At 38.2% G+C, this 19,859-nt stretch overlaps 1 long non-coding RNA gene across 1 annotated transcript in view; it reads left to right on the forward strand.

Moving 5' to 3' along the window:
• Positions 1-19,451, forward strand: part of LOC125325667 — a 72,121-nt gene extending 52,670 nt beyond the window's left edge. Inside the window, exons 3-5 of the long non-coding RNA XR_007203477.1 lie at positions 15,644-15,815; positions 16,199-16,497; positions 16,579-19,451. This is a non-coding gene — a long non-coding RNA (uncharacterized LOC125325667). The remainder of the gene's footprint in view (positions 1-15,643; positions 15,816-16,198; positions 16,498-16,578) is intronic.
• Positions 19,452-19,859: the final 408 nt, after the last annotated feature.

Genomic DNA, 19,859 nt, shown 5'->3' on the forward strand with positions numbered 1-19,859 from the left:
TATTGGTGTAGTCTAAGGCACTACATAATAGAATAGTTTCCTGTATAGCCCTTCTGGAGATCAGTGTTAATTAGTTTTAAGTGGGTAAGTAACCAAAAATAATTTCTTAATGTGAAGACTTCTCTTGCATGGACAGCCATGCTTAGAGGCAGTATTTGCCTCAGATCTCCGTGGATAATTTGCAATAGCATTTTGCTGTTCGGAAGTTGTTACTGATTTCTTTGCTGTCTTCTAATATTTGCCATTAGTCTATATTTTAGCATAACATCAATGTATCTGCTGGCACATATATTATGTTGCCATGCTAAATTACTATTGCAATGGCTGGATTCCTCCTGGACTCTTAAACTGAAAGGTAATATTTCTCAGGTTTTCCATAAAGTCTTGAATTTGACCTCTGAACTCTGCATGACTACTCATAGAGTCAATCAGATGGGAAAGTTACACCACTGACTGAATCTTCCATTATAGCTATTGAAAGGTCTCAACAATCTCTGCAATAGATAACCCACAGGCAAATCAAATACCGCTTTGGTAGCAATGCTAGAATTGTACTCATTTACAAAGCTGTCACTGAATTTGCAGTAGTGCCTTGTACTTAGAAGATAATTTGTTTTAATTTATCTGATGCTGTCTCTCTGCACATGCTTTACTGATGTGAGCATACACATGCTTTATATTCACTGTGTTTAATATAGAAGATTCTCTCTCTTTAGCACCTGTTTTACCGGCTACCCAGGTTAGGAAAAGAATGCCAAATATTCAGAAGGGCTATGTTTTCATCTGATTTGTTCTATATCATGATGTTTTCATCTGATTTTGTCTACATCATGATGTAATACTTTCCCATTTGTATCTAAACTTCAAAGTCCCACATCAATAAAACTTCTTTCCATGCTAATTCAGCTATCACATACTATTCTCTACAGAGTAAAGTGTGCATCATCCCACTGAATCTTCAACACATTTGAATGGAAATGGCCAAATGAATTTACCATTACTCTAGGTCTGCAAAGACAGGTTCTCTGTGTTAAGGAAGTAACATGTTTTTTACCTTTCTTTCCATATAGTAAGGGGGAAAACATTCAGCAGCAACACGTGAAGGTTTAACGTCTACACCTTTGTTTCAGTTTATCAACATTTTTAATTTCATCTTTCAGTAAAAAAATGACAGAGGTATTACACAAGAAATCCTAGATAATATATTTGTAGCACATTTGAGACAGACCACTGTTTTCAACTGTTTAAACAAAATCTAACGTGAACATACTTCAGCCAGCTTGGCTGGCTTTGAAGCATGAGTTTAAAATAACCATTGAGATAGAAACACCATTATTCATAAAAACAGCAAGTTAATAATAAAAGTGTGCTTGCTAGAACTTGCGGCACTATTATTGTATATAATCCCAAAAATAAGGACATTTGTTTAGAAATCAGGGTATTTAAAAACAACTTAAAGACTTAAGCTCCATGCCTCATGTTTGCCTTTCAGTTACAATTTCAAGTTTTCCTTCACAAAGAAGACATTTGGAAAGTACTTTTTTTTTTAAAGGAAAGCCAGGTCCTGTTGGTGCTAGGACTCACAGCTTCAAAGAAAAAACAAAACATTACAGAGTCATGGAATAGTCAGGAAATTTGTCAGCCCTATGACACAACACCATGGTCACATTTTAGAATACAACTTGCTAGCCCAGGCTTCACGAGGCCAAAGAGTTTTCCCCCAGAATGGGCCTGGTTATCAAGAAGAGCTACAGGCATTCACACAGCCTCATGCCAAAGCCTTCTCCTGCCATCCCTTGCATATGGAAAGTGTTAGAGAACCCAAACAAGTGAATCAGGCAAGAGGAACAAACAGAGAATAACAATGACTTTCACATGTCCCATAAATATACCTTGGCAGTGAATCCATCTGCAAGCACAGCACACTAGACAATTAAGGGCAATTTTTCAAGTGTGTTCTCTGAAATTTCAATGCAGTGTTGCTTGCCTGTTTTTCATAGGAAAACTCATGTTTTCACACTGAGTTGCATGTGAAAGCTGGCATTCAACCATTCCTTGTGTAGTTTCAGAGTCTGTGAAGAGGGGCCTTTGAAAGTTGAACCTGCTAGTTACAATTCTAATGCAGAGATAAAATATTTTTCTTTCCCTTGATCTTGCATGGTTTTCACAAGCTTTGAGTGAAAATAAGTGTTAACTCCCCTTAGTAATTTTTGCAAGATGTCTGTGGTAAATTACCCACAAGATGTAAGTAGGTTCATCTGATAGCTGGAGACCCTTAAAGTGTCTATTAGAAAACTATACTCATGAAAGACTTTCTTATTGATTGCAATCATTATTAGCTCAACTGGCCTGAGACAGAGAATAAATATGCATTATACCTCTTGAGAAAACAAGTTTCACAATTATACGGATTTTATTAGACAAACAAGATTTTTGAAAGCTTGTATGGTCAGTTCCTCTTTGGAGAGGCTTGTCCAGCTTGGAATCACTACAAGAGCTACCAGTAGCTCTCTGTATTGTATGATTCATCTGTCTCTATAGATAACCCTATATATCACTGCAGAGTGTGCTGATTAGAAGGGATGTTACTAGGACCCAGAGGCCTAAATTGCTGCTTGATACTGCATTAACATTTCACATTTATTAACTCAACACACAAACTATTGATCTGAAAATAAAATTAGTGGTTTCTCTGGCATAGTAGTGAAGAATAGCTCTTTGTAATGGAAGAAATTCTCATTCTTGATTGCATAACAGTAACCATTAAATTTCCTTATTATGAAGGCATCTAATTAGCAAAGATTTTCATTTTTTTCCCAATACCACAGGGGGCCAATCACTATTCTGAGCACATATCACTTAGGTGCATAAAAATTTGCATTGTGCTGTTGGTTTTCCTTTTGAGAGAATGCCTGGGAATATAACAGAATATAGATATGGCGCTAGCATTTTCTATATAAAATTAAAATTCAATTCAGCAGAAAGTGTGCAGTAAGGAAATGTATTTGAAGATTCTGTTTCCTCTCTGTCTTCTTGTTCTTCACCACTCCCTGAAAACTTTGCAATGGATATTGTTAGCACAAAAATAAAATGGTTTTGTTGTTCAATTAAAAATTCCCCTGCAAAACACACAGAAGTTTTTAATGGGGCCCTGCTTCTTCTGAACAACCTCTTGCCTCACATAAACTACAGCTGCAATTTAAAACCATAACTTGCTTTTCAAGGATGCCTCCAATTGGGTTTACTTAATCCTCTCTCCTCCATGAAGTCCTGCGCTGTGAAAGAGAAATTAAAACTCAGAAATGTATCAGTGTACACAAACATCGAATGAATGACTTTGAAGTTCGTGTCCCGAATGCTTCCTTGCGCCGTGCCTGTGTTGACACTGTAGCTGTGAGGCTTGGCAGGCTGATCATTACGGCTGTCTCGTCAATCTGATTCGCAGAGGCCGCAATCAGCATCTCACCGCCCCGTCATGCTTAGGCCAGCAGGTTCAGTGAGTGCAGCAGATGCACTGAAAGGGAGCAAACTCTTTTGAAACATAATAATGCAGTGTTCTCTCAGAGATCCTGCACCAAACTTAGAGTTATTTTGAGCGATGTAAAAGTACATGCGGTGTATGGTGAGCATTAATGCACATGCCCAGTCCCTCTGTGTGGGAGAGTGATAGGAAATATTGGTATCCTGAGTGGGTCCTAACCATTTTTATCTGAATGCAAATCAGTGGCAATCCACAGAAGAGAGGCTTTGTGACGTTGACAATGCCTATGATGCAACATCTGCAATTTTGAAAGCATGGTACCACTTGGGGTGTTAGGATTATTTGGTTGGGTGTAGGGGCTCCTGGTAATGTACACCTTTCTATCTTTATAACTATATTAAATTTGTATATAACAAGTGAGATTGAATTTGTAATGCTTATATGTGGATGGACTATGCATTATAGTCAGAAGATACGAATTTTAGCTCTGAACTCCAAGTAGCTCAGCTATCTATGCCTGCTTTATGGAATGGCTGAACGAAACGAAACAGCATTGTGAACACAAGCAAATATTCTTAATTATTTTGATGGGAGAAAAGGGGAAAGAAAAGATGGGAAAATAAAATTTAGCCTGTACATTTTTCTTTCAGTCATGGTTTTCAAAGGCTGAAATAGATGCACAGAGCCACAATCCTGCCAGTTGCTCCCTGCAACTGCATTGATCTCAAGTAAGAGTTCAGCACTATTTGGAATTAGGAAAAATAAAATTAAAATCATCATGATGAAATATTTCCTTTCCCAGCTAGAACTGCTGATTCGACTGCAACACTAACATAGCTACTGTAGACAGGGTTTGAAACTTGGTTTCATCTCCTTACAGGCAGCCTCTGGATCATCTCTTGCTACTTGTGTATTTCTCACTGTTTCTGGCCTCTGTTTGGAGAGCTGGGTAAATGCAAGTTTTCTCTCCATGTTTTTATGTAGTAAACCCATACCCAACATGAAGAAAGGGTCAAACTGGTGGTTACATATATTGTCTTTCATTTCAGGGCTTCTTATAAAAGTGCGGCTAAAACAGCTGTGGTGGAATCAGGCTGCCAAGAACGCCTTACAACACAAGAGTACACCCAACTGGTTTATATAGCCTTAATTCAAGCAGCACAACTAATGATAATGATATGTTACAGTATTATTATGCCAGGAATGTATGAAATCAAGAGAGAACATTTCATTTTAAACTTTGCTGATTTTTCACATTTGCTTAGCATTTTCTCTAATGATTTCTTGCACTGTTTTTATGCCACCTCAGATAAAATGCCATCATACATGGTATTTGCACCATTAGGCACAAAGTAAGCATTAGTTATGATTAGAGGCAATGCTGTGAAGCATTAAAAAATGTAAAGGAAATGGTTTTCAAGCATACTCTCAAAGGCTCTGGAGCTTGAGTGTCATTTGCTTTCACCATGCCAGCTGGGTGATGTTCTGCATTTCAACAAAGCTAGCTACCATTTCCAAACAGATCCATGCAAGATTTTCGGCATTCATATTTGAGTGAGAAGTCCAGTAAAAAATACATTCACACAGAAATGCAGAGAGCAGAAATCCAATGAACCTATCTAGTGGGGATTAAGTGAAACAAAACACAGTGGTTACAATTAATCATCAGTGAACATGGTCACAATGACATTCTTTTCAAGGAAAGGAAACCGCTTTCTGTCATAAGCTGCATCTTGTCAAACAACGCCTCTAATATTTGGGTTTTATTATGACCCTTGTCTTTGTGGAGCATAACAGTGATTTTGACTTGCTGCATAGATAAAGGGTGAATAATGTAATTAGGTTGAATTAATAAAACTCATGGTCTTGAACTATTAACATGTCAGTATGGAAATTTTTCTCAGCTATTTCCTAATGCTGAAATGTAATGGAGTACAGTTCCACAGGATTAAGCCTCTACAATTATTCAGTTTGTCCTCTGGCTTGTGAAGAAGAAAGAACAAGACCATTTTTGAGCTGTGTGAACTTTCTTTCAGCATTTGGCTAGGTCAATTAGAGTGCAGTAAGTAAAACACCTGAAAGAAATGATGGAACAAGCTAAGAGCAGCTGAAATCAAGTCCCTTGGTGTACATGTAGTCCAGACTTTTTCATGTTCTAGTCCCACATAAATGATTAAATTTTTTTCTTTGAGTTTTCTTAATTTATTTACCCAGAAAACTGACCTAAGATCCAGAATCTGATTTTCTGTGAGTTCACTGTTTGCAACACTACAGTGACTCTTTTTGAACCGTCAGAGACATAAAACCATTCAGATGATTTATTGGAGTGGATCTTGCTGCCAACATCTACCCTGGTGTGAATGATATGCATGATTCCATTGCATTTCATGAGCATTAACCCAATAGCACTCAAAGATGGAAGACAAAGTCATTGCTTGTGTAAAATTTTTAAGGTCCCATGCATCCGTTCTCTCTGTGTAGGAGAGATTTGCCGTAACTTCATATTCGTTCTTTAATTTTGATATTGATCATTTAAACAAGAAAAAAGTCTTATCATCTAGTTTAGAAAATAACATAACTTTCTGATGAAAACTATTGTTTATCCTCAAAATTAAGGTGATTTCATAAGACAGGATTGAAATCTTGACTTAGACCAACACTAAATAAGTACACCTGAGCCAAAATCTTCTCAGATAATTGGTTCGAAGGCACCTCAGGAGTTCATCTGGTCCAGCCCCTGCTCAAGCAGGGCCATGCACAGCCACTTGCCCAGATCCATGTCCAGACAGCTTTCTAAAATCTCCAAGGAGGGGGGATGCCGCAACCTTCCTGGGCAAACTGTGCCAGTGGTCAATCACCCTCACAGTGGAAAGGTGTTTCCTAATGTTAGCCAGAACCTTTCCTCCCTTTCTTTGTTTCCACTGGACACAAGGAAGTGTAAAGTTCACGAGAGCTGTGCCCTTCTGTGCTGCTGAAAGAAGACAGTATGAAGACAGGTCTACTTTGTTTCCTTGCAAGTGAGCTCAGATATCCTTCTCTTTCTAACACTTGCATTTCAATAATAGAAACTTCTGGAGACATCAGAAAAAGAATGCTACAGGCTGTTGGCGCAGTAGAGACCTCACCAAAAATATCAACATGATACTTACATGATACTTGATACAACATGATACTCCCTCTGCTTTGAGTTTCCTGACACAAAAAATGAATTAAAAAAAACTCTTTACTCTGTGAAGAAGTGACATTTCCCTGCTATACAACAAGGCTTAAGAGAATGAGGAAAAATATCCCCACAGTCTGGAGTAGTTACTGCCTTCAGTAAGGCAGGATGCAGCTGTATCATCCAAAAAAATCTACTCACTCAGGTTCACAGTGAAGCTCAGATGTTGACCTCCCTCCATTTGTAGTACCATCAGACTACCAAGGGGATGTTTTTGTTGTCATTTTCTACAGATCTTTTAATCAGTTGCTAATTAGTGAAATAGATCAGAAAATGCTGGAACACTTGTACGGTTTTTCTAGACTCAAAGGTGGTAATAACAGAATAATGAAGAAACCTTAAATCTTAAACTTCTAATACAATTCAAATTAATATAAATCACCAGAACAGGCTGCATTTGGAGGAAACTTGTTGTTACCAATGATTACATCACCTAACTGTTATAAATCCAGAAGGGACAATAGCATCAGATTAATATTTCATGTCATTCTTGTGAATGTGGCTGTTAAATACCAAAACCTGTCATTCGTCTCTTAACAAGAAGAGAGGTGTCTGAAAAAATGTCATTGCAAATCAGTTTAATCTATCTCATGCTGAAAACACAAATCTGTCTTCCTCCTAACTCTTCTTTCCATCGTGCTACTGGTAGGAAAGGGCAAAGCTGCTATTACTTAGACCTGTATTTCCGCACCTTTATGTGTTTGCATTGCTTTGAAGCACAATTTAACCACGAATTTCCCGTGCTTGTAATGATCAGGGGGTTGTGTGATTACAGCACAACAGCGATGCTCTTCTATTATCAATGCATGTTTTTAAATGTCACTGAATTCTGACATTTTTTGGCCCTGAAGGTCTAATCACAGATAGGAAGTGTGGAATAAACAGAGATGGAGGCCTTTGTATACATAACATATTAGCCTCAGGCTTTTGTCACTTCCATAGCATATTCAATTATCTGAACCCATATATTATTTAATGGGATTTGCTACTATGACATGCTTTTGTCCTTCAACCTAGCCTATACTGGTGCTCAACAGGAAAAACCAAAATGCCCACGTTTTCTTTGAGTCAGGCAGATAACTGATGGCACAGGAACACTGGTTTATCTTCAGGTTGCCGGAAACACTGGCCTTTATAAAACCTCTGGTCATTAATGTACTAATCCTTTAGGGTGGTCTCCTGAGAGGAAGGGGGCTGTGGAGGCACCACCCACAGCCTTTCCAAGGTGAAGATGAGCCATAAACATCAAACCCAAAACGGCTACTCTGGATTTCAGTGCAGATTAGGGGTTAAGCAGTGGGGTGTTGTTTTACATGTGAATAGGCTGACAGCAATACAAAGAGAAATCAGAGAGCTTGGTGTTAGCCACTTGGTTTTGAAGCACAAATGTAACATCTAAGGGGAAAACATGGACAGTTGCCAGTAGAATGGGTTCAGCTAAGTCACACGAGGAATTTATTTTTGCGGAAACAAATTCTTACACGTTATTTTATTTGAAACACTGATACTTGAATTACTTGTAAAGTCTTGAAATTTATTTAACTTCTATAGGCTTATCAGAATTCATTACAATATATTTCATTTTGACCCAGGAAATGTGTTTTCTTTTTTAAAAGAGAAGATAAAAACATACCAACCCTCAATATTCTAAACATGGAATTAGTGTCAGATAAGTGTAGTCAAAATCATCCCCTATCTGAGACTCTGGAATGAGATGTTCTTCAGGCTTTAAGAAGGCCACAGAACCCCATGGCAAACAGATAGCTGTGCATTGATTTTTTTCCTTCTGAAGAGCTCAGAAAAACGTTGTCATACACAGAAGTAGCAGCTGTGCCATATATCTTTCAAATCTACAAAACATTTGTGTTAAATCACAAGTGGACCTCTAAGAAATAACTTTGGAAAAGCCTGAATTCATCCCTTTCAGGATATGCAATCTAATCAGCACCAAGGGAGAGGAGGAATGGATTAGAAATAGCAGGCTCTATTTATTTTTGTCTGGGAACTATGGAATGCACATTTATGGCTTTGTTTGAGAGCTCAGAATTTATAAATACAGTCCATAACCCTGTACTCCCCAAATAACTTACCTCACCAAAAGAGACATTTAGAAGAAACTGGATGAAGCCAAATCTTCAACCCTTAATTTGTCTGTGTTTTAGGGAGCAAAGACATTTCTTCTGCAAATATTCAGACATGCATCAACTGGTGCTGGACAGTTCTGAATTTTATTTTCTGGTTCAGATTTAACTTCCTCTAATGTCCTTCAGTAAAAACAGACCTTGTGAGATTTCTGCTGTTGTAAGCAAAATTCTCACAAGTATGGTGCAAAACTGAAATCCCACTTTAAACTTTGAATATGCCAAGCTGCACAGTCTGTTTTCAAAGTTGTCCTAATAGAAGAGTTCATTTAGTTGAACTACTAGTAATGCAGCTGGTTGATCTCAACACCTTGGCCTACCTGAATAAATCAAGCGTATGAAATAGTTTCCTCTTCTCTGGTGTGAAGGAGAGCGAATACACCTGTTTTCTCATAAATCTTAGCAATTTTGGTGATGAACACCTAAAAGAATAGGGAGGTTTGTCAATGCCATGCAGACGTGGCCAGAGGATGGGACTGAAGGCTGGCATCACTTCTTGTTTGTGCAGCTGTTCTTAATCCCGTATGAGAACAGATCTTCCCAATCCAAAGATAGCTTTCCCTTTTTCACCTCCCTGCACTTTTTCTTCCTTTTCTTACATTACTTACAGTCACACTCCCTCTGTCTTGTTGCCCATCTTTGTTTCTTTGCCTCTCAGGAAGTTCTTTCCATCATTTTTTTCCTACACTATTTGCTGCCACCACCTTCCTAGCTCTGTTCCTATTATAACCCAAAGCATACAGTCCTTTCCCAAAGTCTCCCAGAAAATCCTACCCATTCTACCACACTGTCATATGGCCCCATCTGGCAATGCACTGCCCCACTCTCAGAGGGTGGGGGAAACACCATCCTTCCCTCACCCGCTCATCCTCCCTGTGCTTCCTGCCATTGTCCTCTGAGGGAGAGTGCAAGAGACAAAGTCATGCTACCGAAGGGGAAACATGTAAATGGAGGATTTTACTTGCACTTTTTATGGGTAACTTTTTGGTTGAGTGGGGATAAACATCTTAACTAGATTTGTCTCCAGACACCAGGAAAGGCGGACAGCAAATAGCAAAGACCAATGCAACAGCCCTACTGTCTGTGATTAATGCCAGAGCCCAAGCTGAATGCTGCCCATGGGACAGGAGTGAGACTGAGACTACTGAGAAACACAGCACCTCTGCCTTGAGGGCTGCAAACTTTGTCCTCGTGCCTTCTCAGCCCTCAGGCAGGCTCTTCCTCCTTCTCTGTTTTCTCTACTAGCACAGGCTGAGCCTTGGTCCTGTGGTTACAGATCAGCTCCATCCCTGCCTAACAAACTGCCTCTGCCCTGCTCATTATGCCATGCATGGATCATGTGAAAGGATGGTACCCCCAAGCACATACGGCAAGAAGAGAAGATCACTCTCAAGGAGACTTCTGCACATGATTTGCACTTTGGTTTGGGGAAAAAAATGCACTTTACTATGCACTGTACATTTCCATTCACGTGCAGGATTGGGAGAAGAATAATTTTTGAATGGTAAAGTTCTGCAACTAGGGCCAAGATTGTCTGTCAAAGAGATCATGATAAAATGGCTGACTGTTCTTGACCTCACAACTCCTTCCAGCAGAAGTGCTCCTCTTCCCACACAGCTTACCAGTGGAAAGTGTATTATTTTTGTACATCTCATGCAAAAATGCAGCCTTTATTTTGCTTACAGAAAATTAGCCAAGGCTAAAATCAGGCTTAAAATAGGAATTATCCCACAAATTGGATTAGATATACATTTAACTGACAAACTCTTGAATGCTCCTTTTATATTTTTTAAAAATTCTCCAGAGATAACATTCAGCCCTACAGTGGCTGAAACAAATGATGGGAAAAGTCTGATCAGATGTTGCTGGTCTACCAATCTCCATGAAACGTGAGTCGTCTTTATCACTATAGAGAGCATTCTGGGGAGATTAACAATTTGACATGGATGCCATTCATCCATGTGCATGGAGCCATCACCCAGCCAATGCACAGTATGAATTCCACATAATACATCTTCTATAGGCTTCAGGGGTACATAGGCTTTATCCAGACCATAGAGAACCAAGAATTTTACCCATGGGAAGTCAAATAAAAACAATTCAAGACAAACTGTGAGGAAAATATCACTGATAAAGTATTGCAAGAGCGTATTTGAAGAATGCCCCTACTTTGTTGAACACTGGGGAGTTGAAATGTCAGTACAGGGAAGACCTGAACCACTTAACAAATGTTGGGTCTGAGCCTGTAAACAATTACTTGTGTGAGTGATTATCAGCACAAGTAATTCCATGAAATTCATGTCTAAACATTTGCAAAAATGTCCAAAACTGGTTTTTTACTCAGCAAATACAAGCATGTTCCCAGCACCATCTGAGGGCAGTAGGCAATATACACAGTCTGCGTAGGTATTTTTTAGTTTGTTCTGCTTAAAAGGTATTTTAAAATGTGATGCTTTGGCAACAGTAGAGGAAATAATAGGAGAGAAGGCAGAGTGTATGAGAGGGTTCATGTTCAGAGAAATCTTTCATATAAATTTGCTGCTAATTGCTTCCTTCTTCTTAAGACACCAAATGATGTCATTGATCATCCACAAGTGCTGAGGACAGCACAAGGATGGTTAAATGTATCAGTAAAGAAACATTCTTAATGAGACAAAAAGCAGGGTAAATCTTGACCAGCAAATTTCACCACTTTCCAATTTAAAGGAATATTGACCTTATCATTAGTTTTACTTATTTTTTACCTCAAAATTTGAAGGAAGAGTGAAAATCAGGTAATCATAGGGAGCTGTGAGTTGCTGTCATTCATATATTTCAGTGATCCTTAACATAATAGTTAAAATCCCAACCAGAAAAAGGATGATCTAGTTTTTCTTGCTGTTTCACTATCTCACACTGTCAAAGTTTAGTGAGATCATCACACAGTTACAGTTTTAATAAATGGTCATAATAACGAAAACAGATTTACTCCAAAAGTGTTGATTCAAATTTTTTAATTCCTGTTTTGTCAAGCTGCTTTAAACAGCCAACCCTTGTTGTAAGAATATGCTAATGTGTAATTAAACTGCACTCACGTCATGCCATATGGTACATTTGAAACATAAACCACTGTTCTATTATTTGGGGAGGGTCATTTGAAAAGGAAAGGGAAAGAAAAAGAGACAACCCAGGGGAAAAGACAGTTTATCTGTCCTCCCACATTTTATAAGCCAGCTTTAGCATTAGGCACTGTTATTCTGGATGCGATTTGAGAGTTTGGGGGTTAATGGGTCCTTAATCTTTTATTAAAGAGAAGAGAATGTGCTGATATGCAACAAAGACCATTTTGTGGATTGTGGGATTTGTCCTTTAAATTAGACATAATCAAGTTTTTAGGGAAAATATTTATCTATACTATGAAGCCATGAGCAGGTAAACATGCACACATGGGGATTGTGGGATTTATCCTTTAAATTAGACATAATCAAGTTTTTAGGGAAAATATTTATCTATACTATGAAGCCATGAGCAGGTAAACATGCACACATGGGGGAAGTAAGCTTTGGAGCCAGTGTGAGTTTTGCTGTTGGCTTCTGTGGGAGCAGACCCTGGTTCTCTGCCATTTTCCAATCTGATATTAACATGCAAGTCAGGATGGGTGAGAGGGAAATATAAAGAGAGAAATACTGGGCTCAGAAAGAGAGTTTGGCAGTTAGGTGCTTAATTATATAGTGGCATGTGGACAGCGTGCAAGCAGGAGTGCAGACACAGGCAAAAATTATTAAATTCTTGTTTTAATTATAGTTGATCATTTGATTGTGTGGTCATTATTGAAAATGACCTGGTATTTCATTTGGGAACCTCAGAGTAGCAGGAAGGTAAGGAGATGCTCTAGTCTAAAGCATTAGCTTCTTACTAGTAGATGTTTGTATTTTAATGTGCCTGACAGGTCACAAGTGAGATGAGTGATGGGCTCAACCTAACCTTTGCCAGATGATCACCTACATTAAAAAACCCTGCATAATTTATTAAAATAATTCAAACACATTTCTCAGTAGAGCATTCATTGTCTACTTTTCTTTTTAATGATAACCGTCCATAATGCTACCATCTGATGGCTATTCAAAGAGATGTACATTAAATTAGTTGGCCAGTGTTTTCAGCTTAGTTCCCACAATCAAAGGCACAGGTCCTCAGAGGTATTTTAGTTTCTAAAATAAAAATAACTCCTCCTCAGCACTCATCAGGACTTGCATGCGTCCACTCCCAAAATCCAACCTGTTTTGACTTTGGTAGGTACAAGCAAAGAGGCCAAAAGCTCAACAGTGTTCTACTCAATGATGTGGTGAAAAACAAACACCTCTTGAAGTGAACACTTCAAGGCGAGATTGTGGCAAGAAGCCTGGGCTGCTATGTAGAGAATTTTAGTTTTCAGAGTTGGCAGGTGGGAGCCTTTCAATGCAGGGTTATTGCACTCACAAATATGTTTCTGGCCTCGTGGGAAGAAACACACTACATAAAATTCTGCTGCAGCATGAAAGAGTTGAAAGGTTTCTTTCACATGATGTAACCTCTCAGGAAATCTAACCTGACAAACAAAATAAAAATACCCTCTCCTCTCCTTCATTAACAAGAAAATAACCACCTTGTTAACCAACTGAGAGTGTAATATGTTTTACCTCAGCTCTGCAAAGTACCTGCTTATCTTAAAACATGTTTCAAACCCCATTCCTATTCTGCAAGGCAAGAAAATAGGGTGTGCAACTTAAAACATTTACAGCCATCGTTTCACTTGATAAATCAGTTCTAGTGAGAACCATGTGAAACTGTTAATGGCATTGAGGCCTCCACCACAAGCCCACGAGAACTGAAGGGCAGCAGGAGGTCTGGGTGTTGTCTGCCCACCACTCGTCCTGTTTTTCATACATGCCCAAGTTAAACTCTTGGCCCCACTGAAACAAAGGATGTTTTTGATTACTTGGATGGGAGCAGTCCTTTCCCCATAGACTTTAAGGATGACAGTCATCTTGACTGGTCTATTATGACCCATCCAGGAAACCCTGTGTTAAACTCAGAACTTGTGTCTGAACTAGGTACTTTAGGAACATATGCAATGTTGGTTTAGAGGTTTTAAATAGAGAAGCATTCATTGTATACCTATTAAAGTTATTCCAAAGGCTAATTACTCTCACTCTTTAAAGACTGAATCTTACTTCCTGTCTTAATTTGTATATATTCAGCTTCCAGATGTTGGATACCGCCATGGTCTAAAGAACTCACTTCTATTAAAATACCCATACCCATTTATAGATCACAATCAAAACAGCTCTTAATATTTTCTCCAATAAACTGAGGAAACTGAAATTTACACAATTTTTGACAGGAGAAAAAGTTTATTGGCCAGCTATCACAGAAAAATATTTTTAAATGGAAAAGGAATAAGTAGCAAATTTGGATCAAATTTGAATATAGTCATGGCAAAATGGATTTATTTTAACATGTGTGTTAATATAATTGCATTATATATTTAAACAGGTACCACTGTGTTGTCCTGACAGTAAGATGGCACAGAGTCTTGCACTGTTGAAAGAATTATAGCACTATTTTCAAGATGTAATAAAATGGAGAAAAAATATCTAAGACAATTGCCCAGGGAAGACAGAATCCATAGGCTGCTGGCCCAGAAGAAATAAATGATCCTTCAAAGAAAAAAAATAGAACTTGAAGGAGAATAGAGAATGAGAAGTCTGGCAAGAGGAAGGTGTTCCCTTGCATTAGAAAATGTGTCGTAATACTTGCATTCACAAAGAAAGAAAAATAAAGAAGTCTTTGTCAAGTCCTCCTCTGCTAACAGGAACTGCAATGGGAGAAGTTGAGAAAAGAAGAGTGTGAAATGAAACATGACTGAAGATGGGGATAGGGTCTCTAAACTGGAATGAGGAGTTTGACGTGTACTTGGGGTTTGAAAGGAAGACAATAGACAACAGAAAGAAGAAATTACTTGCCTGCTGCAGATTACCAGAAGAAGATTATTGCATTGTATTGCAATATTTTAGACAGAATGGAGAAAAGAAAAACGAAAAGACTAGTAAGGCTGAATACAAAATTAACTAGGACAGGAGAGGGTGAAAAACAGGTAGCTTTGGAAACAGTAAGAAAGGAAGACTTCAGAATAAGCAAGGGTTTAAAGACATGGAGTGGTCATAAGGCTGCTTAGAAGAAGGGGAACTTCTGGAGTAGAAATCATCCACACAGACAGCTGCAGCTATAGTTTCAGGAATAGTACTGTCCCTGAGCATGCTTATGTCCTCAGGGAAAGGGAAATGGGAAAATGAGAACTGATCAAAGGAGATAACAAAAGGACAATAAGATAAAATCCAAGAAAGATGGGTGCTCTTGAAGTTAGTAAGTTGAAAGGGAAAGGGTGGCAAGAAAAAAATCAAGAAGTCAAAGAAGTCCCCATTACATGGGAAAAGAAAAACTTGGATTAGATTACTTCCTTGCAGAAAAGCAGATTACAGTGTTGGTTGGAGGGGATTAACAGGACAGAAGAAGTTTATGCAATTGGCAGACTAAGGCTAACTCTATTCATTAAAATTGCCAACTTCTTAGCCAGAAAAAAATTTTCAGAGATAAAGGAAGTTTAGTTATCCCATTTCCCCACCACATTCCTCTGTTTCACTGTCCAAAATGCAAGTCTATTAGGAAAGAGGACTGGTGTGAACTAACATATCTACAAGACAATATTCCTTATTCTGCCAAGATTTCTGGAAATTTCAGACCCTGTGAAGATAAGGATAATAACACTTATATTTCTTTCAGGGTGGTAAAAAGCTTTGAAGCTTCTAAAAACTGAAATAAAAAACTGGAAGCGGGAAGAAATGAATCTATTTAGTGATGAACAGGTTCAACTCTCCTATGGATTATGTTACCAATCAATCTTATCTGAAGATATGGTATGACCTACCAATATGGATTAAATTAACAACAGCAGGTAAGAATATTCTTGATGTTCTCTATAAATGCATGATATTTACAAATTATTAGATAGATCTATAGGCAATATACTTATTCAATATGAACAATACAAATGTTTTTATTTGGACATAACTTGAAGTAATAAGCCGTAGAGATTTGTCACCAGGGCTGTTCTTCTGTATCCTTTTTAATGAATTCCCAGCCCATTGTCCAAATTTACCTTAAAAAAACCCAAGCATTTAGAATGTACGACAAAATGATTGACAAAGAGAAGTTGCTTCTTTGCTATAAGTGCTAAAAAAGATCTCTTCCCTGCTTTTTTAACTGTGAAGTGTAATTAAGTCACAACAGTCTTATGTGTATGATGCAGTAGTTTCCATTTATTGTTATCCAAAACAGAATCACAGAGAATCACAGAAGTGGTAAGGTTGGAAGGGACCACTGTGGGTCATCAGGTCCAAGCACCCTGCTTAAGCAGGGTCATCCTAGCTTTGCTGAAGTCAAGGTAGACAGTATCCACTGCTCTCCCTTCATCCATCCATGGACTGGCTTCATCATAGAAGGTAATCAGGTTGATCAAGCATGATTTACCTTCTTCAGTGAATCCATGCTGACTACTCCTGATCATCCTCTTGTCATTCATGTGGATAGAGATGGACTCCAGGCTGAGGCACTCCACCACCTTTCCAGGGATTGAGGTGAGGCTGACTGGACAGTAGTTTCCTGAGTCCTCATTCTTGCCCTTTTGGAAGACTGGGGTAACATTTGCTTTCTTCCAGTCCTCAGGCACCTCTCCAGATCATCATGACCTTCCAAAGATGACCGTGAGCAGCCTAGCTGTGGTGTCTGTCAGCTCTCTTGGCACTCTTGGATGCATCCCATCAGGGCCCATGGACTTGTGGATGTCAGGTTCACCTGGGTGTTCTCTAACCCAATCCTTCTTGGCCAAGGGAAACAGAATACCAGACTCAAGAACAAGCAAATCCAAAACTGATTTGGAAGGAGTGAATTAAGCTATCTTGAAAGAAGACTGAAATGTGAATAAAGTGCAACAGATGTATTGTTCTTCAAATAGTTTTCTTGATTTGAAGGATATATTTCTAGTGTAGTATTGTTTGGAAAGTTAGGTCACAGTTTTGGATTTGTATTGACTTTGTATGAATGGTGTGTTTTACTTTTGTTCTTCCTTTGCATCTCCATATTCCATCTTGATTTCAGCTTCATTCTGAAATGCAGTTAATTCATACCATAGTGCAGGTAAATGGGAACACATTGTGCTTAGCAGCCTGTGGAAGAATCAAGCTGTATCTTGTAAAATGCTGATGGTGAAACATTGTCGATGGCCTCTCTCAGTGAGCTATCTGTTCTCAAGTATTCAAAGAAAGAAGCAATTTCAGTTATAGAGATACATTATGTCCTTATTTAAGGGGAAGGAATCAGTTCCTGATTACTCAAACACATCTGAAAAATGTGAACTTAAATACTATCAAATTATCTTTGTATGGTGGGGGGGAGGGGGGAAGTGATTTTTGTGTACTGTGAAGCCAAATTTTCTGTGTCTGTCTAGGTGCTTTTATTGAAACGTGTAATGACTCACTACAAATTATTCTCCTGAGTAGATTGTGTGGGCTTGAGAGCCTGTAGGTCATCCTAAAAGTCCTAACCAACGCAGGAATGTCTTCTGCAAAGGGTTACTAAACGCTTTGTCTCATCTAGTTTTTAGTTGATTGGGCAATGACAGCCTTACAGTTTCCCCTGAGAGATCTTTTCATGTAACATCAATTCCACATTAATTCATTTCTGTTTCTCATTCTGTTGCCCTATAAAACTTTCTGTGGGGCAAGGGAAAAATAATCAACATGAATGGAAAAGGCCCACGTCACATTTAATTAAAAATATTTCCACCCTTGGAATGAAAAGGTATGGTGATAACTGGAGTCACTGGGGAGTCCTGCCTAAAAAGTGTTGGCACCATATCACCTTATTTCAGTACAGATAGAAAATTGAAAAAAATGTGCAATTATGTCTTAAACAAAAGTGTGGTGCTAGACATCAAATGCATGTAGCTGAAGCAACATATGAACACATGGCATCTTTGCTAAGTAATTTGCTCTTAATTGTCAGCACATTTAGTACTGGCATTTTTAGATACATTTTTGGTTCATTCTCTAACAAATGACTCTACACTAATTGTTCCTCCCAGCAATTTATTGCACAGCTGGGAGACCAAGTTGCAGAATTGCACACACACGATCTTGTATTGAATTCATTTCTTGAAAATGTTTAAAATTCCATGAGGTAGTCAAGAATTATTTTAATTGCAGTGTCTACAGTGAGAATATGGAAATAATTAAATGTCTTGCGGGTCAGGTAAGGTACAGCTTCCAGAACCTATTGCTTAGGAATGTTTCAACAACTGTAATAGTGTAAATCAAGATATCTTTTAGTAATGGAGATAACTGTGACATTTCAGAGGATCTCTTAAATGCTTATTTTTATTTAAAAGGTGAACATCTGCTAAGGTAGCAAACTCATCTGTATGCAAAAGAATTATCTTTCTGAGGATCTTTCCATTATGAAATACCTGTCATGATTCTCTTGTACAAATCTGTTAGGTCTCACAAATCTTTCTCTCATGTCTTTCCTAAGGGGCACTTATCTTCTCTGATGAGAGATAAATGTTCATAATTTTAAAAAAAAGAAAGTTTTAATTTTAAGCAGAGCAAAGTCTAAAGGCTTACTAAAGAGTATTAGCTGGAACAATATAAATGGAGATGGATCTTTAGAAAATGGGTTGCCTACTGTATGTGGGATTAGCTTTCAAGAAGTGCTGATGTCACATTATAAGTTGGGAACAAATTGCTAACAAGTCTTTCCCTCTTAGCTCATGAATCACACTGCTCTGATATGTCAAATCACATCAAGAGCAATCAGTCAAATTAACTGACATCATGAAGTGCTTAGTGAATTTTTCTTTTTCTTTAGGAAAATGATCTCATATCTCTCCAACTTTACACTGAAAGCAAGATCTTGAGAAACGGAGGGGAAGTGGTTGTATGAAGTTGGAATATATCTTTTCATCTGAAGTGAGAAAATTCCTGATAAATTCTTCAGGGCCTCGTGGTTTTTAAATTTTTTTTTTTTAAGGCTTTATCATTGTAAGAGTATTTTCATAATTAAAAGTACTTTGTGCTTTTAGTAGTCTATGAAATGTAAGTAGCATGCATTACTGCAGAGAGTTAACATCACCTGTATACCTTTGCATAGAGTGAGCCCTTTGAAATACTGACCTCATTCTGAATACCTATTTTGCAAGCTGTAACTTTTCCGTTAGCAGGAGGACTTGGTGATAACAGGATGAATTCACCTGGTCAGAAGACTTGGACCTGTGAATTGCTTGGACTGGAAAGCCCTGTTACTGCTAGCACAAGCCAATGCCTGCTGTAGAGCCACAGCAAACACAAGGTCACAGAAGCTGAAGTTGGACTTGGAAAGATCCATATGGCTTCACAGCAATGACTGAGATGATGGAAAAGAAGCCTTCAGTACGGGTATAGTTCAACACTGAAGTGACCCTGGTGATAATCAACATCATAAAACAGACCTGCAAGAATGTTAAGTCCTATTCACACACATAAAAAGAAATAGCTGGTTTGGGGCAGAGGGGGTTAGTGGTTTGTTTGTTTGGGTTTGGGGTTTTTGGGGGGGTTGGTTTAGAGTTTGCTTTGGTTCGGTTTATTTTGCTGGGTTTTTTCCCATGTACCTAAATCTTTCCTACAGCTTCCAAGATGGTTGTGTGCAAAAAGTATACATGCAAAAATCATAGCTAATCAAATATTTGCACATTCCCTCTCTAATTGTAAAATTAGAGTAAAAATGTATGCAAATTCAGCATTATTTTAAATTTTATATCATGTTCAATAATATAAAACTTTTTTTTAATCTTGCTTTCATCAGCTAACTGGGCTTTTAAACTATTCAAAACTCTGATTATACCGTTTCTTCCATTTTAAACCACCTAAGAAAGTGATTAGCTAGTGTATTTTTACTGTTGGCTGTC

Source organism: Corvus hawaiiensis, chromosome 1, assembly GCF_020740725.1.
Source record: "Corvus hawaiiensis isolate bCorHaw1 chromosome 1, bCorHaw1.pri.cur, whole genome shotgun sequence".
NCBI lineage: Eukaryota > Metazoa > Chordata > Aves > Passeriformes > Corvidae > Corvus > Corvus hawaiiensis.